At 39.5% G+C, this 19,416-nt stretch overlaps 1 long non-coding RNA gene and 1 pseudogene across 1 annotated transcript in view; one reads left to right on the forward strand and one right to left on the reverse strand.

Moving 5' to 3' along the window:
- LOC125259390 overlaps nucleotides 1-19,416 on the forward strand; it is a 167,590-nt gene that overhangs the window by 130,884 nt on the left and 17,290 nt on the right. The gene's annotated exons all lie outside the window — the stretch shown is intronic.
- On the reverse strand, nucleotides 259-375 carry LOC125259505 (annotated as a pseudogene).

The following is a 19,416-nucleotide window of genomic DNA, read 5'->3' on the forward strand; positions in this document are numbered from 1 at the left end:
CCAATCAGTGTATGGGGATGATTAGAAGGCTATGATGGTCAGAGGCCAATGGGCAAATTTGGCCAGGATTTCACCCCTACTCTTATCGAAGGACATCCTGGGATTTTTAATGACCACAGAGAGTCAGGACCTCGGTGTAATGTCTCATCCGAAGGACTGTGCTTTTTTGAGAGTATAGTGTCCCCATCACTATACTGGGGCGTTAGGACCCACACAGACCACAGGGTGAGCACCCCTTGCTGGCCTCACTTACACCTCTTCCAGCAGCAACCTAGTTTTCCCAGGAGGTCTCCCATCCTGGTACTAACCAGGCTCAGCCCTGCTTAGCTTCAGTGGGCAACCAGTCTTGGGCTACAGGGTGATATGGCTGCTGGTTTAAACCCTGATGAAACTCACCTACCTGTAATTTTCTAGTAAGTCTGAAGACCTTGATTAGCTTAAGGATAGGGTTGGAGCTAAACTCTGCAGGCCTGTGACCCTCAAGGGATGGATTTGATATCTTCACATTCATTGGAAATTGTCTTGTGACATCCTACTGCAGGGCTCGTCAAGTAGTTTCATTCGAGGGCCGGATTATCAAATCAAAAAGTTGAGGAGGGCCGGAAGGGGGTGGGGTGGGGGTTGGTCTTATTGGTAAAAATTATGTTATTAATTATTAGGCTTAAATGAAAATATCATCACAGTGAGACCACAGGTAAAACCATACATGGCTTATGATATGTTATATATATATATATATATATATATATATATATATATATATATATATATATATATATATATATATATATGCATACATATATTATATATACAGGTGCTGGTCGTATAATTAGAATATCATCAAAAAGTTGATTTATTTCACTAATTCCATTCAAAAAGTGAAACTTGTGTATTATATTCAATCATTACACACAGACTGATATATTTCAAATGTTTATTTCTTTTAATTTTGATGATTATAACTGACAACTAAGGAAAATCCCAAATTCAGTATCTCAGAAAATTAGAATATTCCTTAAGACCAATACAAAGAAAGGGTTTTTAGAAATCTTGGCCAACTGAAAAGTATGAACATGAAAAGTATGAGCATGTACAGCACTCAATACTTAGTTGGGGCTCCTTTTGCCTGAATTACTGCAGCAATGCGGCGTGGCATGGAGTCGATCAGTCTGTGGCACTGCTCAGGTGTTATGAGAGCCCAGGTTGCTCTGATAGTGAACTTCAGCTCTTCTGCATTGTTGGGTCTGGCATATCGCATCTTTAGATTTTCTATGGGGTTAAGGTCAGGCGAGTTTGCTGGCCAATTAAGAACAGGGATACCATGGTCCTTAACCAGGTATTGGTAGCTTTGGCACTGTGTGCAGGTGCCAAGTCCTGTTGGAAAATGAAATCTGCATCTCCATAAAGTTGGTCAGCAGCAGGAAGCATGAAGTGCTCTAAAACTTCCTTGTATACGGCTGCATTGACCTTGGACCTCAGAAAACACAGTGGACCATCACCAGCAGGTGACATGGCACCCCACACCATCACTGACAGTGGAAACTTTACACTGGACCTCAAGCAATGTGGATTGTGTGCCTCTCCTCCAGACTCTGGGACCCTGATTTTCAAAGGAAATGCAAAATTTACTTTCATCAAAGAACATAACTTTGGACCACTCAGCAGCAGTCCAGTCCTTTTTGTCTTTATCCCAGGCGAGACGCTTCTGACGCTGTCTGTTGTTCAAGAGTGGCTTGACACAAGGAATGCGACAGCTGAAACCCATGTCTTGCATACATCTGTGCGTAGTGGTTCTTGAAGCACTGACTCCAGCTGCAGTTCACTCTTTGTGAATCTCCCCCACATTTTTGAATGGGTTTTGTTTCACAATCCTCTCCAGGGTGCGGTTATCCCTGTTGCTTGTACACTTTTTTCTACCACATCTTTTCCTTCCCTTCGCCTCTATATTAATGTGATTGTAATGTAATGTGCCAGCCTCTTTTGCAATGACCTTTTGTGTCTTGCCCTCCTTGTGCAAGGTGTCAATGGTCGTCTTTTGGACAACTGTCAAGTCAGCAGTCTTCCCCATGATTGTGTAGCCTACAGAACTAGACTGAGAGACCATTTAAAGGCCTTTGCAGGTGTTTTGAGTTAATTAGCTGATTAGAGTGTGGCACTAGGTGTCTTCAATATTGAACCTTTTCACAATATTCTAATATACAAGTTTCACTTTTTGAATGGAATTAGTGAAATAAATCAACTTTTTGATGATATTCTAATTATATGACCAGCACCTGTATATTTGAACCCACAGCTAGTGTAATTATAGAGGTGGACAAAAAGTGGCCTCACAAGGTCAAGGTCAAAAATGTATATTACTATCCTTGCAGCGATATTTTGTCCCCATAACGTAGAGAATATGTACACACACACACACACACACACACACACACACACACACACACACACACACACACACACACACACACACACACACACGCACACACGCGCACACACACACACACACACCTACACACACACACAGACACACACTGGCTCACACACAAATCCCTGACTCCTAAATGGTGTGTAAAGTGAGGCAATCACATTACAGTTTTTTCAGATCAAGAAAGTGGTTTCCAGTTTTCGGTGCAGTATGCCCTTTGAAGCTAAGACTAGGGTCAGGAGTTGTGGACGGGTGACCTTGTACCCTTTGGAGCATTAAGGACAGATCATTTGAAAGGAGTTTTAGAGGTTTTGTGATTGATAGAAATGTGTTGTTCATGTGACAGCTGTTCCCTGACTGTCTGTCCTGTGACATCCTCTTCTCTGCCTGATATGTGGCAATAATAACACATTCCATGCAGGGTCACCTTCACCATCTCTCTCTCTCTGAGTAACTCAGCAAAATGCTCTCAATTTGGACATAAGGACCTGAGATGCACCAATGGAAGTGTCAGAACAAATAGTCTGAAGCAAAGTCTTCATTCAAAGCGATTACTATTGTTTTGTCTCCACGTTCATTTCATTTCCTCTGCTTTTCCAACTAACGGAATGGCTGTTTTGTCGCTGAGGGTAGATGGAGAGTAATCAGGGTGCAATTTGAGCAGCAAGGGGCTCAGGAGTAGCCGGAATGGCAGCTTTGTCTGAAGGGTTTGTGGGTAATGGTGGTTAACTGGTTGTAAGGTGATTTGCTCAGAGTGGCTGATTTTAGGGGCTTGGTGTCGGCCGTCGTCTGGGCTGTCAGTGAGATGCTTAGTGGTGTCAGTGCTAATGTGAGGCCGTCCAAGTGGAGCGGGTAATGCCGATCTCCCTGCAGACCTGTGTCTGTCACAGCTAGGGAGCGTCCTGTCATCCCATCAAATCTGTCCCGGTGTGATAAACGTAGCCCAACAGCTCAGCCATTTACGACCACCCGGCCTGCCTACCTGAAATGAATAGATGTTCTTACTTATTTATTTATGCAGAGATATTGCCATATTTATTGAAAGAGTAAAATTAATGTACAACCTCCTGGTTGAGGTAACAAATCAATCACTTTTCACGTCTTGAAATATTTACCATCTCTAGTCTCATTTCACCCTCTGAAAAAATATTTTCCCTTTATTTGTTTTGCAGCATTTGTAAGTAAGGTATTTGATTATAGCTGTATTTTTCAAATTAGCAAGTTATGGCAAACACTTTTAACATAGCTTTTTATGCAGAATAGATGTACTGGGCTACACTTCTTTCACACACACACACACACACACACACACACACATTTATTGTTTAATATTGCAAAAATCCATTTCATTTTTTCAGACCGTGTGAAATGATGAATTAATATGTGAAAATGCATTTGAAGCTTTACCACAATTAAATGTTCTCTAAGAATTCTTCAAGTAACCCTCTGCGCTTTGATAAATGTTCCTGTTCATTTTCCATGTATGTATCTCCCAGAATGCCTTCCTCTTTCCCTCTCCACAGAGGAATGAATTAATGTGGGACTGAACCATACTTGTACATGTGAAATGTTCATATGCATTATGTATGATTCCAGTGTTGCAGTTAATTTTTATTTCCCAGCAATTCATTGCCGCTTCAATATTTCTCAAGTTCTCATTTTATAACTAATGTTTGCCTAATTAAATGTTCATATTAATGGATGAGGCTGGGAATGCACTGAAAGGCACATAAATAACAATAGATTTCATTCACAAACCGAGCATGCGCACACATTTGTGCAGAAAAGCTGTGAAAAACTCTTTTAAATAATTCTTAATGATTTTATAATATGTTTAATAATAGTAATAATAATACAAATACAATAAATTATTATTATTATTATTAGAAAAAGATGATGAAGAAGAAACCGAACAACTTTTTGGTTTTCACTCTGGCAGATTTTATTTTTTTTCACACACTTTATCTGACAAAGCTATTATTGGTAATTTATTTACTTCTAGGTCTTTATATTCTGTTTTTAATCATCAGATTAATTCTTTGAGACAATAAATTATGCCACAATGTCTTATTGTGCTCTGCCAAACACTAAAGAACAAAGATTTATTTAACGACTACCCCTAATTGCAATTAATAGCCGATAATCCTTCTGTTGTTTTGAATTTGTTCCCAAATGGCGCGACCTGTGTGCACTAGCTGTCTGTCACGTCCCATAAAGAGAAGCATGGCAGTGACTTTCTCCATCACTCCTGGAGCACAAGCAGTACCTCATAGCACTGAAATATGATCTCACTAAGTGTGTCAGATGCTCAAGTGAGAAGGCTTTTGCTGTTTTGTGCAGTGACCTCACATTTATCAGTGCCATAGCTGTGCTATTATGGCCCTGGATAACGCTGACCATGCCTCTTTTGTCTATTAGCTAAAGTGTTGTGGCTGCTGGGGAGCTGGAGGGGGTCTTAAAGTGTCTACTAAGTGTGGGACGCACTCATGCATCACTGAAGTGCTCCCCAATGCAGGCCTGTTCATTCACTGGGCCTCTTTTTTTCACTGCATGAGATGGTGTGTTGGGATACTTCATTGCACAGATGTGTGATTGGGGTCCTTCATCACCTTGTTTTAGCTTTAATGGCCCCAAAAAGTATTTGAACACTTTTTATATACAATATAACGAAATATTAAGCCAAATGACATTTATTTTAAATAAGTAATGCACAAACACACATTTCAAGAAAAACATTTCACAAAAAAGGTTTATATAGACCTAATACAGCCTGGTGAAAAGTAATTGTGAAAGTGAGTCAGAAAAGCTCTGAGAAATGACAAAGCTTGGTATTGATATTGTATGGAAGCTTGTTTCCACCACGGAATAAAACAATTTAAAAGACTTTTTTATCTCACAAAAGAAGTCAGAATTTTGATATATAAACTCGCAATTCAAATTCTGACTTTTTTTCTTACTAAATATTTTTTATTTTTTACTGCATGTGTAAATTAACATTAATTTCCTATTCAACACTTTTATATTGTGAGCTTTGAATTTAGATAATCATTTCTAAATGTTTCCTCAAGGATGAGCTGCTTTTAATCAAACTTTTAATTACCTCAATTTAGTTTTTTTGCCTGGACTTTTAAGAAAAAAAAAGGTGAAAAGCTCCACTTTCAGGTGACATTCCGCTTTCCATATGTTTCGCATTTGCGCTCATTTAATGAAAGCTACAAGGACACAGAGGCCATTACCGTGTCCCACGCTGAGTGCTCCCGAGCAAGGTATTTTTCTTTGTGTGAAATTGCCTAAGATTTCCGTAATCTTTGAGAGGTGAAGTGACTTGTAAAATGAGGATTGATGTGTCCATTTGTGGAAAAGCGGTCTGGGCTGGAGGAGAGGTGCATCTGCCTCCGTCTCCTTTCATACAATACAACACAGTGCTGTGGTGTCATTCAGCCAGTTTTTATAATTACGTGAATCGCACATTTCCACTCAAGGTGTAAAATCAAAACTTTCTTCATAAAGCCACATTTCTTCTGTAACTGACAGCAAGGTTATGGCCTGAGGGCATCCATTAGGTTGTGATGAGGGTAAAATAAAATTTTCAACGGAGAGTAGAAAAATCAAGCAAAACAGGCACAATTGAGTCCAGTGGATCACAAATTGCTTTTGCCAGACACTGTTCACCAATGCCAGGCTCCATTGTTTGTTCAGATATGCATTGCCACAAAAGTTTTGTTGAATGAGTCACAAACATAGAAGCAGGGAGGGACGGACAGAAATAGGTGTTAGAAAAAGAGCAGCCCAACATTATGAAGCTGTGGACCACCTTGTAAAGACTCCATTTATCTTCAGGTGTGACTGGAAGAAAAGACATTTGTTATCTAGAACACTAGAATTAAACATGAGCATGAAATGAAAGAGCAGTATAATTTTAGAAGGTATCTTTCAACCTGTAATTTTAGCCACCTTCAAAGGCCTCTCCATCTTCCTTCCCCAGAGTCTGGCTCTTCAGACAGTTTTAAAGCCCATCTCCAGGAATTGCTTGATTTGGCTGCATTGTAATGATTCATATTTGGAAGGCTTGTTTATGATACATTGTGCTGGAAAGGAGATCCCACCCCTTTTAGGCATGTCCCATTAATCTAAAGAGAAAATAAATGAAATTACTATCAGAGCAAAAGCTTTATGTGTGATTTGCAAAGCAAAGAGCTGGGAGTAACTTGGATATGAGGACATTATAAATCTAGTGCACATTCTGAACATTTTTTAATTTTTAATTTTATATTATGAAAGAATATATTCAGTGTCAGATTGAGCTATTTGAACACCTGCATTGGAAAGCATTTTGTGTCCATCAAAGTGACAACCAGGCTGATTGATGATTCAAATGGGGTCTTTTGCCTTTGCCTTTGGTCTTCACCTGTGACCTAGGTAGCACGGGCAAAGGCTAGTGTGACTGTAATTTATTATCTCATTATTATGCAGCTGTCAAGATTAAAAGAAGCATGTAGGAAGAATGTTGTGAGCCCCGGATCAGAAGGGGAATAGACAATCACTGCAGACCCGTGTGATGTTTATTTTATCGGCTCTGCGCAGATGGTCCGTCTTTCTGCTTCTGGTTGGGTCCTGAGAGCAGATAAGACTGGTAATAATGCCAGTTAGGAATAACACAGGCCACAGAGGGGAGTTGAATGTACATACACATCGTTCCATCATAGCGTACGTCTACACAATTGTTTTAGATCATACATTTTCTGTTGACTTTCCACCCCTACAGCTTTTGTTTGCTTACAGGTCCCTTGTGGGATAGAAATATGGTAAATCATGCATTACTTGCTGCTGCTTATTACGCAAAGAAGAAAAGCAAATATGGTGATATCACAGGCTTTTGGAATGGAAATCAATTCTACGATGGAGTTTTTAGACAAGAAGTGATATTAGGAATATCTTGTTACTTTTATGCACCACCAAAAGCTGCATCCTGCATAGAATGTAATTGAACCTCTGTCTAAAGTCTGTATTTAGTTATAAAGATGTGTGGTAAAAATGTGAATGCAGCTAAAACGAGACATTGCGATATTGAGTTGCATTGAAAGGTTAAACGGTGACAAGAGCAACACGGATTTGCACTCTCTGATTGTAGAAAACAGTTACACCTTGTTTATGCCCGTGACCTGCAGCTTCACCGCAATCTATCATTGATAATAGTTTATATTGGCAAACACATAAGATGCTGATGCAGAGGGAAAACAATGCTTCAAGTCGCTTGCCAAGCTAATTGCCATGTCTAATAAAACGTAAGTAAACGTAACGTACTAACCTTTGTAAGTCACATCAAAAGAACATCTTTCATCTTTTTATTGCAACATCTATAAATTTGCACCGTCCCTTCTTTTGTCCTTACTGAAGTGGTGATCAAGGTGATATCTGGCATATGGGTTGCTGCCAGGAAGGAGACCACCAGATGTTTTGGCAGTTCAGGCAAACAGGCAATGAGTTGTAGACTCATGTATTCCTACATAAGGCTATGACGCTGAGGCCTGCAAGTTATGCGAAAGTTCCGACCTAGGATTTGGCCGTTGTCCATGGAACCCTTTTGAGCCTATTGAATCAATCTCAGTCCCTGATGCTCAAGACAGCTTTCTTGCTCGTGTTTACTGCAGTCCCTGTCTGTTGCTTCCTGTTTGCTCCTGGGAGGGTTAAAACATTTCTTGACCCTAGACTGGATTACGTGCCTAAGGTTCCTAACAACATAGAACATTCTGTTCTTCTGCTGGCCTTTTGTCCTTCTTCAGACCAGGAGAAGCTTAACTTGCTTTGCCCAGTTAGGGCACATGACTGTTATATCCACCGTTCTGCCTAGTGGCATAGAACTGATCAATTGCTGGTGTGCTTTGGTTCATCCAGACGGGGTTTCAACCAAGCAAAGAATAAGCAAGTGGATTGTTAAGGCTATCTCTTTGACTTGTCAGGTGTGTGGCCTTATTTCATTTTAGAGTCCATTCAACAAGTATGGCTGTCTTTTAGGCTTTGTTTCAGGAGTTTCCCTCCAAGAAATGTGTGTTGCATCAGACTGGACCTCTCAGCACACATTTATCAGATTTATCAGCCTGGATTTGGATCCCATGCTAGGATCTTGAGTCACACTATGACAGGCATTTGTTTGTGTTAACATTAGTGTCAACATTCTGAAGCAGCGTTGAGCTATCTCGAAAGGTAACATCTCGGTTACGACTGTAACCCTGTTTTCCTGAGAAGAGAACAAGGCGTTGTGTCTCCTTGCCAAACTTCCATTATGCCTGTGAGAAACTTACTTGAGCTAATCAGAAGCTGATTATTTTTGGTCCGGGTGTCCTCTATAGCTTCCGCGGTACGCCGTCATGCATTACACCAATGAGATTGGAGTTATTCTACATGTGCTTCATATGTGTTCCCATAGTGTCAACTTTCTAACGCTGCATCTCATTCCCTTCTCAGGGAACCAGGGTTACAGTCGTAACTGAGACGTTTTTTTTTTTTTTTTTCAATATTGAAGGAATTACAGAATTTAGCTATACCTGCTATACAGGGTTTTTTGTTATTCAAAACTGATTTGAAATTAGACTGTTTATTCTGATTCGAAACGAGTGGACATAACTCACCCATATTCTATCAAACTAATTACAAATTAGATGTACAAATTACATTAGATGTTAGATTTGTCACTTATAAAGACACCTACACACAAGATTAGCTGAAAGAACTATAATTTTGATTACATTTATGCCATATTTATATGTATATTAGACACATAAAAACGAATGTGAGTTGGGGTGACATGAATATGAATGCAGTTTTAAAAGGTTAAGGACAAATTTAGATGCATCAACATTATTTATATGAACCTTTTGGCTTGTTTGCTGTTTGAGAATCAGTGCTGTACACGTCTTAACCTATGAAGGCTGAATGGATTACTTCATACTCAATTACAACGAGGATTTCAGTTTCATCATATTCTTTACCTGTTTAAATCTTTTAAATACATAACCTTTTATAATTCTCTATACACATACGCCCTTTCAGACGAAGATATGATAATCAAGGCAGGATAATATTTCTATAAAGCCAAGCTAGGCAGTGCGCGCGCACACACACACACACACACACACACACACACACACACACACACACACACACACACACACACACACACACACACACACACACACACACACACACACACACACAGAGAGAGAGAGAGATACACGCAGTAATTATCATGTCAATGGGAAAGCATTGTTTTAATAGTTACTGGTGAAATGGGTTGAATAAAAAGGGCAGCTTTCTTCCCTGAATCCCTCCCTGGATATTAATTATTGTTGAATTTCAATTAAGTTCCCGCATTTAACGAATAGCAGCTCTTACTGAGGTGCTCGGCAATTTGTGTCCATTAGGATAGCCTTTTGCGTTCATCCCATTCATTGGTTTCTCTGTTTATCGCTCTGATTTATCAGACCTCTGCGCCCCACTTGTTTTATGTTTCACTGTTTCTCCACACCAATATTGCTCTATTTCCCTCTGACTTTGTCTCCTATTCTCATTTTTACCATTTCTCTCTCTCTGGTGGGATTTTCAGTTGAGTGTATTTGCATCTTAATAAGGGTTGAATGTTCAGTAGCTCCATTGTTTAAGTGGTTAAGATACAATGTTTGTAATTATTCCACCATTAACATTCATAGGACACATTGCCCTTAGCTTCTTCTTTTAGTAACTAGAGTCAAGTGTACCTATCCAAGACTCTTAAGTCTTCTCTTTCATATTTTCTTCTATTATCTCTAAGGCATAGCCATCTTTCATCTACACTCTGAAAGCTTTATTCGCTTTGTCTCATTTCTTTTTACTTCTCCTTTTCCTTCAACCTGACAATTTGTGTCCATTTATGAATATAGTGTTTGTCAAGGATGTCTTGATGAGTTTGGGAGGCCCTTTGTTCTTCATGCTGGTTTATCTATGCTGCTTGATTTTGTTTTTGTTTTTGTGAATAAGAGACTGAAGGAGGTGAGTGGACTTGCATGCTGATGTTGAAATCACACTGGTAAAACTGGTAATTGGTGCATTGTTTTTTACACAATTTCTGCTTTTAAGAGTGTGTGTATATAAGGAATAACAGTAATGCCTGAGTGTGCATTATTTTTTAAATAATTTTAAAGGTGCTTCCATACCAGGAGCTTGTCTGATGTTTAACACATCTCAAGTCATTTTTCTGCTTTTTTATCTTTTTTATTTTTATGCTTTTTTATGCTTATTGTTAATTTTTAACTTTTTTTTCTTTTCTTTTTTTGATATACACATAATAGGTTAAAAGTGCTTCTTATTTATCTGCGGTCCACATTCAGGGATTCTCAGCCGCAAAATTTTAATTTGTTGTGCCAGAGCAAGGGGAATCAGCCCAGCAATTCTTTTAAAATGTCATCTGCATTTTTTAATAAATGGACATTCAAATACAGTAAATGAATAAAGTATGCAGCATCTGCAGCTTTGTTAATGCTATAATATATTGCTGCCATTGCGAATGGACAATTCTGCTTTGCCCTGTTGTAGACTTCATGTCATGAGGAGGACGGAAAGCCATAATTTATTCTGGGCAGAGTGAATATGTTTCATCCTTCAATTGTTGCCATAAGGTGAGTAAATAAATAATTGTTGAGGAATTTTAAAACTCTGAGCTCTTTTCTCCCCATGGCATCCCCTTCTCTCGCCTCTGATGTGTAAGTCAACATGTTTCTCGCTTCCTTCATTTCCCTGTCTCTTCTGCTCGTTCAGGCAATTTTTACAACCTCACACATACAATGAATGTATGAAAGGCATGAAATTTTCATCAGCTTCAGAGAATCGATTCCAATTAAACATCAACTAGATATTCTATTTCCTATTGGTTTACCTTGCCCTCCTTCTCTCTCAATTTCTCTCTTTTCATCTGTTGTTCTTTCACTCTTTATAACCTTCTTCTTTCTGCTTTAGTTTTGCATCCTGTTACATTTATAATGTATTGTTGCCCAAGGCACAGTGTATTTAATGTATTTAATATAAACACCTTGCTGTACACACATTCATTGCAGCAAAGAGCACATCGTTTAATCTTAGGCATACTTCTCAATATTTATTTTAATATTTGGAAATGGAAAATTATCACTTGTTTATTATAAGTCCCTTCACAATCACAGTTCGTTTTGTTCCGTGTCATGTTTAAGGGCGTGAAAATGTAAGTCAATGTGCCTACGATAACAGACCGACGATAACAGTGTATCTAATAAATTATTAATTCAAGAAGGCTGTGTGAGTTTACTGCAACAATAGTGCTGCAAACTTCACATACTTTTGAAAATCCATAATTTAGTTGATCCTGATAAGTGTTCATTGTCCACAGTTGTGAATACGACAGCTTTCTTCTTCTACAAAGGTGGTCTGGTTTGTTTCCAGGCTGTTGAAGAAATCCTGGTGAATTCAGCAAATCAGATGACGACTTTGAAACTCCCCAAGTGTTTCCCATTCTGTGTGCCTTATGCATCAGCCGTTCAGCTGACGATCCGTGGACGTGACATCTGAGGCTAAGACTGTTATGATTGGCAGTAATGTTGATGGCAAGGCTAGTGAAGGGTCAATTGTGGCATGCAGTCATTGTAGGGAGACAAAGCTAATATTAAATATTGTTTGCTCTAATGTCCGAGATTTGTAATTAAGAGCCATCCTTTTTTGTTAATTAGAAATGTTCCTTTACCTTATTAACAGTGTGACTCAGGGAGTGACTCAAATCAGGCCATAATGTTTGCATCATTGTTTTATAGTATAATTCAGCACATCTGTGATGCATTTATCATTGTTCTCATTTTGTCTTCATGATAAGTTTTAGGTGCAATTGGGACCGCAGTCAGCAAGCTGCCCTCTCCCTCATCCACATGAGTAGGCTGACCTTTGAGTCCCAGCCTTGTGTAGAGCTGCATGATTTACATAGTCATAATATGTCCTTTTATGGCCCCTGTGGTTTATAGATGGCATGTCTAACAAAATTCCTCTGAAATCTATGTGTATTTCCATAATCATAATGTAATGAATAATATATGTTTGGTGACATTAAAAATACCCACGTTCTATTAGTGATCTCCAATTACACCACAATATGCCTTGAATTTGCATACAGTGATTAATAATTAAATTCATGTCATTAACTAACCGATACCTGGCATAATTGAGTAATTATCAAACCGTATTCATAGGCCCTGATTTATATCCCACTAAAATGTCTTTGCTTCAAGTTTCTGCTGTAAAGCAAAAGTTTTTTTTTTTCTGTTCTAATGTAATATGTAGAAACTCTACACCTTTGTTAGTTAATTTCCATGAAGTGTATTTTACTTTATTTCCTTTATTGTGCCTAGTTGTGCATAAATTACAGTCCTCAGATTTAACGTAGAGTATATTAAAATCAAGAAATAACCATGCTGTACTGAGCTCAGTAGAATTTCCCTCAAGCTTTAGTCCGTTCATTCAAGCGTAGGAATAGCATATTCATTAGTGTGAGCCTTATTGGCTAAACAGGCGGAAGGAGCCGTCTCCTCTGAATCAATGGTGAATGGGAGCTTTCAGTTAGATGCATCAAGTTCTCACCGACTGCGGCTTCAGCGAAGGCACATACTCTGCAAATTCTGAGGGTCTCATTTTCCTGCGTCTCAGTCTTTTAGCAGTGGGGATTACTTTGAAGCAGTGCTTAAATTGATCCATTAAGTGGGTTATTGATCAGGCCGTGAGACCCACGGGGCTGCTCCTTTGGGCTCCCTCAAGTCTGAATAACTTTGCAGAGACACTGAATCATATGGAGGGAATCTAATTGAATGTGTGAGCGTATTCGTGCAAACGGTTGAAAATGACATTAGCTCGCGCAGACAGCGCTTCACTATGTGCTGAATCAGAGATGAGTACATTTTCACCTGCCACCCTAGAGAGTGGGCCAGAAAGTATATTAAAATATGTATGTGTGTTATATGAGGGTATATTCTGCTGTAGTTAAAAGTGAAGTGTAATTTGTCAGTGTTAAAATTAAGACATTTGTAGGGTCATTGCCTTGAAAAGTGTAAACACTGTGACACTGTGGTGCTATATAAACATTTCTCATTTTGTTTGAGCACCACAACCTTCCCAACACAAAAACATTGGCCAAGCCAGTGGAATGAGTTTGAGACAGGACCATCTGTTAGACTACACAAATAAATGAGGGGGGTGTGTTTGGGAAATTGGTTTGTATAGTTTGTTGCCACTAACACCGGGTGCATACTGCATAGTTTTCAAAGTCGTCGGATCGCCGTTCTTCTCATACTACGCAAATGTCTGGGGTACAATTTAGTTGCAGTTGTGTGCACATAACATGATGGATCGGCATCAGCGGGTCACACATTACACACCATTTTATTAGGAAGAATCACAGTCAACTCTGTCTGGTCTACAAACTACATTTCACAACCAAACACATGCGAGAAGTGATACAGAAAATAACGTAAGGTCATGCATGAGACAGGAATTCTCTTGCGAGACTGGATTTCATCTTGTTAAAATGATGCACGCAGGAAGCTTATGATCCAAGTTGTCTGTGTGCCGATTTGCAGCATAAAAGAAAAGAAACAAGAATATGAAGGAGAAAATGGTTGCTTGCAGAAGCCATGCTTGCTGATGTTCTTTTGCAGGTCTATGACTCCTCCGCCAGAACTTTCCCTTGTCCTGTATCTTGTCCTCTCCATAATTTCCAGTCAAAATACATTTTACACTGCATGACTGAGTTGCAGACAGGTCCAGATATTTAGCATGCTAAATATTTCATGGGCATCGGTGACAAACCTGTGCTTCTCTGAGATCACGTCTTTGATCAAGCACACTGCGCGATTGTTACTCACGTGAATGAGCACGATTTGCCTCTAATATCCAGTGAAAATCCTGGCTACAATTGGTACAGTGTGTACCCAGCATAAGGGTGCATAAATTACAGTTTGAAGTTTTTAGGACTAATGATACATATATTATGAGACATCAGCAGATCTATCATCAAAGCTCCTAGGTCAGTGCAGATCACTCAGACCAGCCATAAATCATGACAGGTCCATTATATGCAGAAGCCTGTGTTCTGATGGATACCCAACATATGGCAAACTTTGTCAATAGTGACACTATCCCCTCATGTGAGAATAAATATGTGCAGTGCTTTACAGAGTGTGTAGGAGGATTGATGGAATGTGTTTGCCCTCACAGTGACACTGAGCTAGAGAGTGCCTCTTTGATTGGGTAAATAAAATATACTGTATGTGAAATTAATTAATGCGCAGCTTCAAGTTTACAAGATGTGAAGAAATCTTTGTGCTCATAATCCCAGTGTTTCAGTATTTTAATGCTCATCTTAATGTATAGGAAACTGCACAGTTTTTGTCTCATAACTATATGCATGGTAAATCAAATTAGTCACTTGAAATGTGAACTGTTGTTGAAATTTTCGGGTGAAGTGTACCAAAGTCCCTTTAAGACAAGTCATTTCACTCGACGGCCATCTTTGAAACGCCTCTCGGGCATCCTGGGCATCATGCAATCTCTTTGAATGGGGAAACATAAAATTCTCCAAAACTGTTCGCCAACCTTACGATTAAATTTCATATTTGAAATCACCAATGAAATCTAACAACAACCGGCTCATAAATTTAGCTTCTAAACGCTCGAATCATTACAAAAAAACTGATTTTTCAGGCTGGATCAAGCTAATGCGCATGCGCAGACCTAAATGCGCGTCTCTTCGGAGGCGCGCGTCTGACTGTTTCTATAGAAACCGGTGATTCTAACGGCCGCTGAGGTGACGCGATGACTTTACCAGTCGGCGATTGGCTCTTATTTAGAAGGCGGGACTTATTCCGCCATATTGCGCGTTACACTTTCTCCCATTCAAAACAATACGAGTGACACGTCTTGTGTTATTCTATAGTCTTTGAGTGTACCAGTTGCTTTGGGTTAAACTGTGTCTATGACTCAGTTAACAGTGATCGTAAGCTGTGCATCCAAATGGAGGGAATACTTCACCATTGGTCTCATTGAGGAATCTGAAGTGTGGGCCAAATATCTTTATAGGAAAAATCCTTCATCATTTTCTTTGAAACGTGGGTTTCTCTGTTTCAGCATTCCCTCAGATTCCTCAAAGTTATGTACTGAAGCTCTTTCAGCCTCACAGAGCAACATTTCATACTTTACTGCGACCTTAATTGTTGTTTTGTTTTGTTTTTTCAGTCAAATATGTGATTCTAACCCTAACTTGTAAAAAAAAAAACTATGCTGAATTTTGAAGTTTGAGTTTTTAGGCTAGTTTTTAAATATTTAAGAAAATGTAAATAAAATGCAGTTAATTTGTTCATATTTTTATTTAAAAAAAAAAAATAGTTATAGCTGCTGTCCTCAACTTTTTTTGTGTTCAAAATTTACAAAAATTATATAATGAGAATGTACAACATGAATCCATTTTCCAAACTGTGTTTTTGTCTTACCCTGAATCATTATGGTACACTTATAATAAGTGTTTATATTCAGACTATTTCAGACCGGACTGGTAGGACCCGGTGCAGAGTATCACAGTAACTGTGTGACTTGCCATAGACATACACGGAGAAAAGTAACTCTGGCTACAATGTTCTTCTGCAAGATGCGTGCAGTTCTGTTTATTAACCGCTAGAGGGCCAAAAGTCGTGGACTGCAGCTTCAATGTATTTGACAAAAAAATTAAAACTTACCCCTTGACTTAACACAGCTTACCCCTAATGTGGGGGCAACTTTTTGATGTAGTATTTATATGGCCCTACACATTCTTTCCTTTGATTTTTGTTGATTATTAAGTCTACTTTTACCTTGGCAAGAGGACAAATTAAAAGATTGTGTCCAAAAATGTCATTTACACTCACCCTTACGTTTGTTCCGAACAACAACAACATTGGATGAAACAAAAAATCAAAACAGACTTGTGCACTTTCTTGGTTCTGTAGTGTTTTGCAAACAAAGAATTTATGTAGTTGATGACATATATTGCCGTCATTAACATCAATGACACATGATCCATTTTGGTCCATTTTATGAGTGCTACCATTTAAACAAATAATTGTTGAGCTCAGTGTAGAATCTAATGCAGAATTTGGTCAAGATGTGAACGTGGCACAAGTTTTAGTGTAAAAAAGCTCCATACTCAACCACATGGAGGTGTTAGCGGTTGCTGAAAGAGCCCTATCAGCATTGTGCCCTTGAGCGAGGCACTTAACCCCAGGCTGCTCCAGAGGGACTCTCCCTACAATCAGTGTAATACAAGTCACTTCCAATAAAAATAGCTAATAATAAAACTCCAATCTCAGACACCCAAGTAGGAGCTGCAACTTTCCAGTGCAAATACCATCGACTGTGGTTTCTCAGCAGTATAGAACATATTCTGAGTGCGGTTTTGAGCACTGATCTAACAGCCCACTAATAAGAGCACATTCCTCATCCAGAGCATCTCATTAATAGTCTGTTGACATCAGAAAATAAATATAAATGCAAATATTGACTTCTTTTATAGATTACAGGAAGACTGTGGGAGAAGCTCACATTCTTACAGAGTTTGTGTCTTTATGTGCGAGAACGAGAGAAATGTCACCTCTCTCTGTGCATGTAATGAGCTTCACGTGATGTATACTGCAGGAGAGCTAAAACAAAGCTGACAGAAATCTCATCATCCTGTCCAAAAGTGTCAGCCCTGTAATTTAGTTGTAAGTATGAATGAGGTGACTGAACATAGGATTTCATGTGTTTTGGAACATGGGAGCGAATGTGTGTGCATATCAGCGTGTGTTTACACATGTATTTGTTTATCTGTGGTGTATTTGTGCGAGGGAGTGCTCGTGCGTGTGTGTGTGTGTGCATGCACATGTATGTGAGCCTACTGAGACCGCAGCAAGAGACACACCTGCCGGCTAGGGGAACAATTAGAGGCACAGTGAGAAGATGGCAGGATTACTCTGAGGCTGTTGCTTCACGCCTGCATAGTGCTACTAGAAAAGTGTGTGTGTCTGTGTGAGAGAGAGACACATAGTTACCTACAATATCTTTGCTGTCTGCATGTGTGATTTCCTCTTTTTGCAAGAGCCACTCAGTTGCTCTCATTCTGTGTCGTTAATGGGAGTTAAGATTGAGATTTCGAAATTTGTTTGCTCGAAAGTGGCGTTTATTTTCTGGTTTATCACTGATACGTGAGGAATAGATATATATACTATTGGTGTGTTCGAGTCATATCGGAAAGATCGTATTTATGAGTTGAGTGTACATGAACGCCACCACAATGTTATAAATGTGAGTGGGAAGCTTGGAATTTTCTTTAAGCCCTGATCTTTACGAGTTGGGGGCATGTCAGTGAGAAACATGGCGGAATACCACAATATTTAAGTATTTAGCAGTGACAGTGTTAAGCCCGGAACACACCAAGCCGACGCCGATGAGCGAGTGGCGACGAAAGCAGACTACAGGGTTGACCCACTTCGGCAGCGTCTGGGTCCAAAGTTGCCCTGACACACCAAACCGACGCTCGACAGCCGACGGCCAAGTAGCACGTCCGTTCTGTGCCTGCGTAAGGTGAAATGCCTTTCTGTACCAGCAGATGGCAGTAGCTGAACATCCAATCAGGGGTGCGTTTCCCAAAGCGAACTATGGTCGTAAGTTCCGTCGTTACCAATAGAGTTCAATGGGACTTACGACCATAGTTCACCAACGATGCTTTCGGGAAACGCACCCCAGAATGATCAGATGGCCCGACGGACCAATGAGCTCCGACACTGATTCAACATGTCGAATTGGCTGAAAAAAAGCTGACGAGGACCAAACATAATTCTCGTGGAAACATTGATAGTTTACCAACTATGGGAGAGGAGCAAACATGTAAAAGCCTGCACAAAAGCCTTCTAAACCATTTCTCTTTGTGCTCTTTATTCTCTCCATTGAAAATGACCTCTACGCAAAGGTTTTCTGTCAATGAGATTTTGTCACAGTTCTTTGACAGTGAAACTGACATAGAGGAGAATGTGTCTGAGACAGATGATAATGTTGAGGAGTACCCCGATTATGAGGCGGCATCCTCAGACGAGAATGAGACTCTTAGGACATTTTCACATCTGGCTTGTTTTGAGCATTTGTTTCGGAACCTGGTGCGTTTTCTCCCTGAGTTTGGTTCTTTTAGGCAAACGTTAACATATTGCTTCAATGCGTGCCAAAACAATCAGTCCGAGATCGCCTGAACGAGGTGGTCTCGGCCCAATTGCAAACAAACTCTGGAGCGGTTCGCTTGTGGTGAGAGAGGCACCCAACGAGCCAACAAACCAGGCTGTATCACAATATATGATGGGTAATGACCGATGCAGCAGTGTTTGTTTTGCTAATGCCTCTCAAAATTAATTGTGGGTTAATCTGGAGCAAAGACTTAGCGAAATGCCTTATAGAAATTTGGTCGGACAAGCAAACAAAATTTCAGAACAACTGTCCAAAACACACAAAAATACAGACAAAGCCTTGATTCTTGCTAAAAATGAAAAAGTAATATAATGACAGCTACAAAGAAAGTCACAATCATCCCGTCATCCCCGTTGTCTATCCATCCTCACTAATGACTGCTATGAGCCGAATACTGGAACGTAAACAGTTACGTGCTGACCAATGAGAGGAGAGTTTACTCAATCTTGACTCGTATTAACTAATTTTTGTCCATTTAGAAATATTGCTTTGTGAAAGCGAACTGAACCAAGAAGAAATCGCAACATTGTTCGACTTGTTTGGGAACAAAGCAAACGATATATAGGTGTAAAAATGATCTTAGTCCTGCAGGTCCTGCTCCCCACTTGAACAGGCTGTGGCCAAAAGCTTTGGCAGTGACAAATTTTGTGTTTTGCAAAATTTTGCTTTAGTTGTTGTGGTGTAGATTCACATTGTTTTACATATTT

Source organism: Megalobrama amblycephala, linkage group LG23, assembly GCF_018812025.1.
Source record: "Megalobrama amblycephala isolate DHTTF-2021 linkage group LG23, ASM1881202v1, whole genome shotgun sequence".
Taxonomy (NCBI): Eukaryota; Metazoa; Chordata; class Actinopteri; order Cypriniformes; family Xenocyprididae; genus Megalobrama; species Megalobrama amblycephala.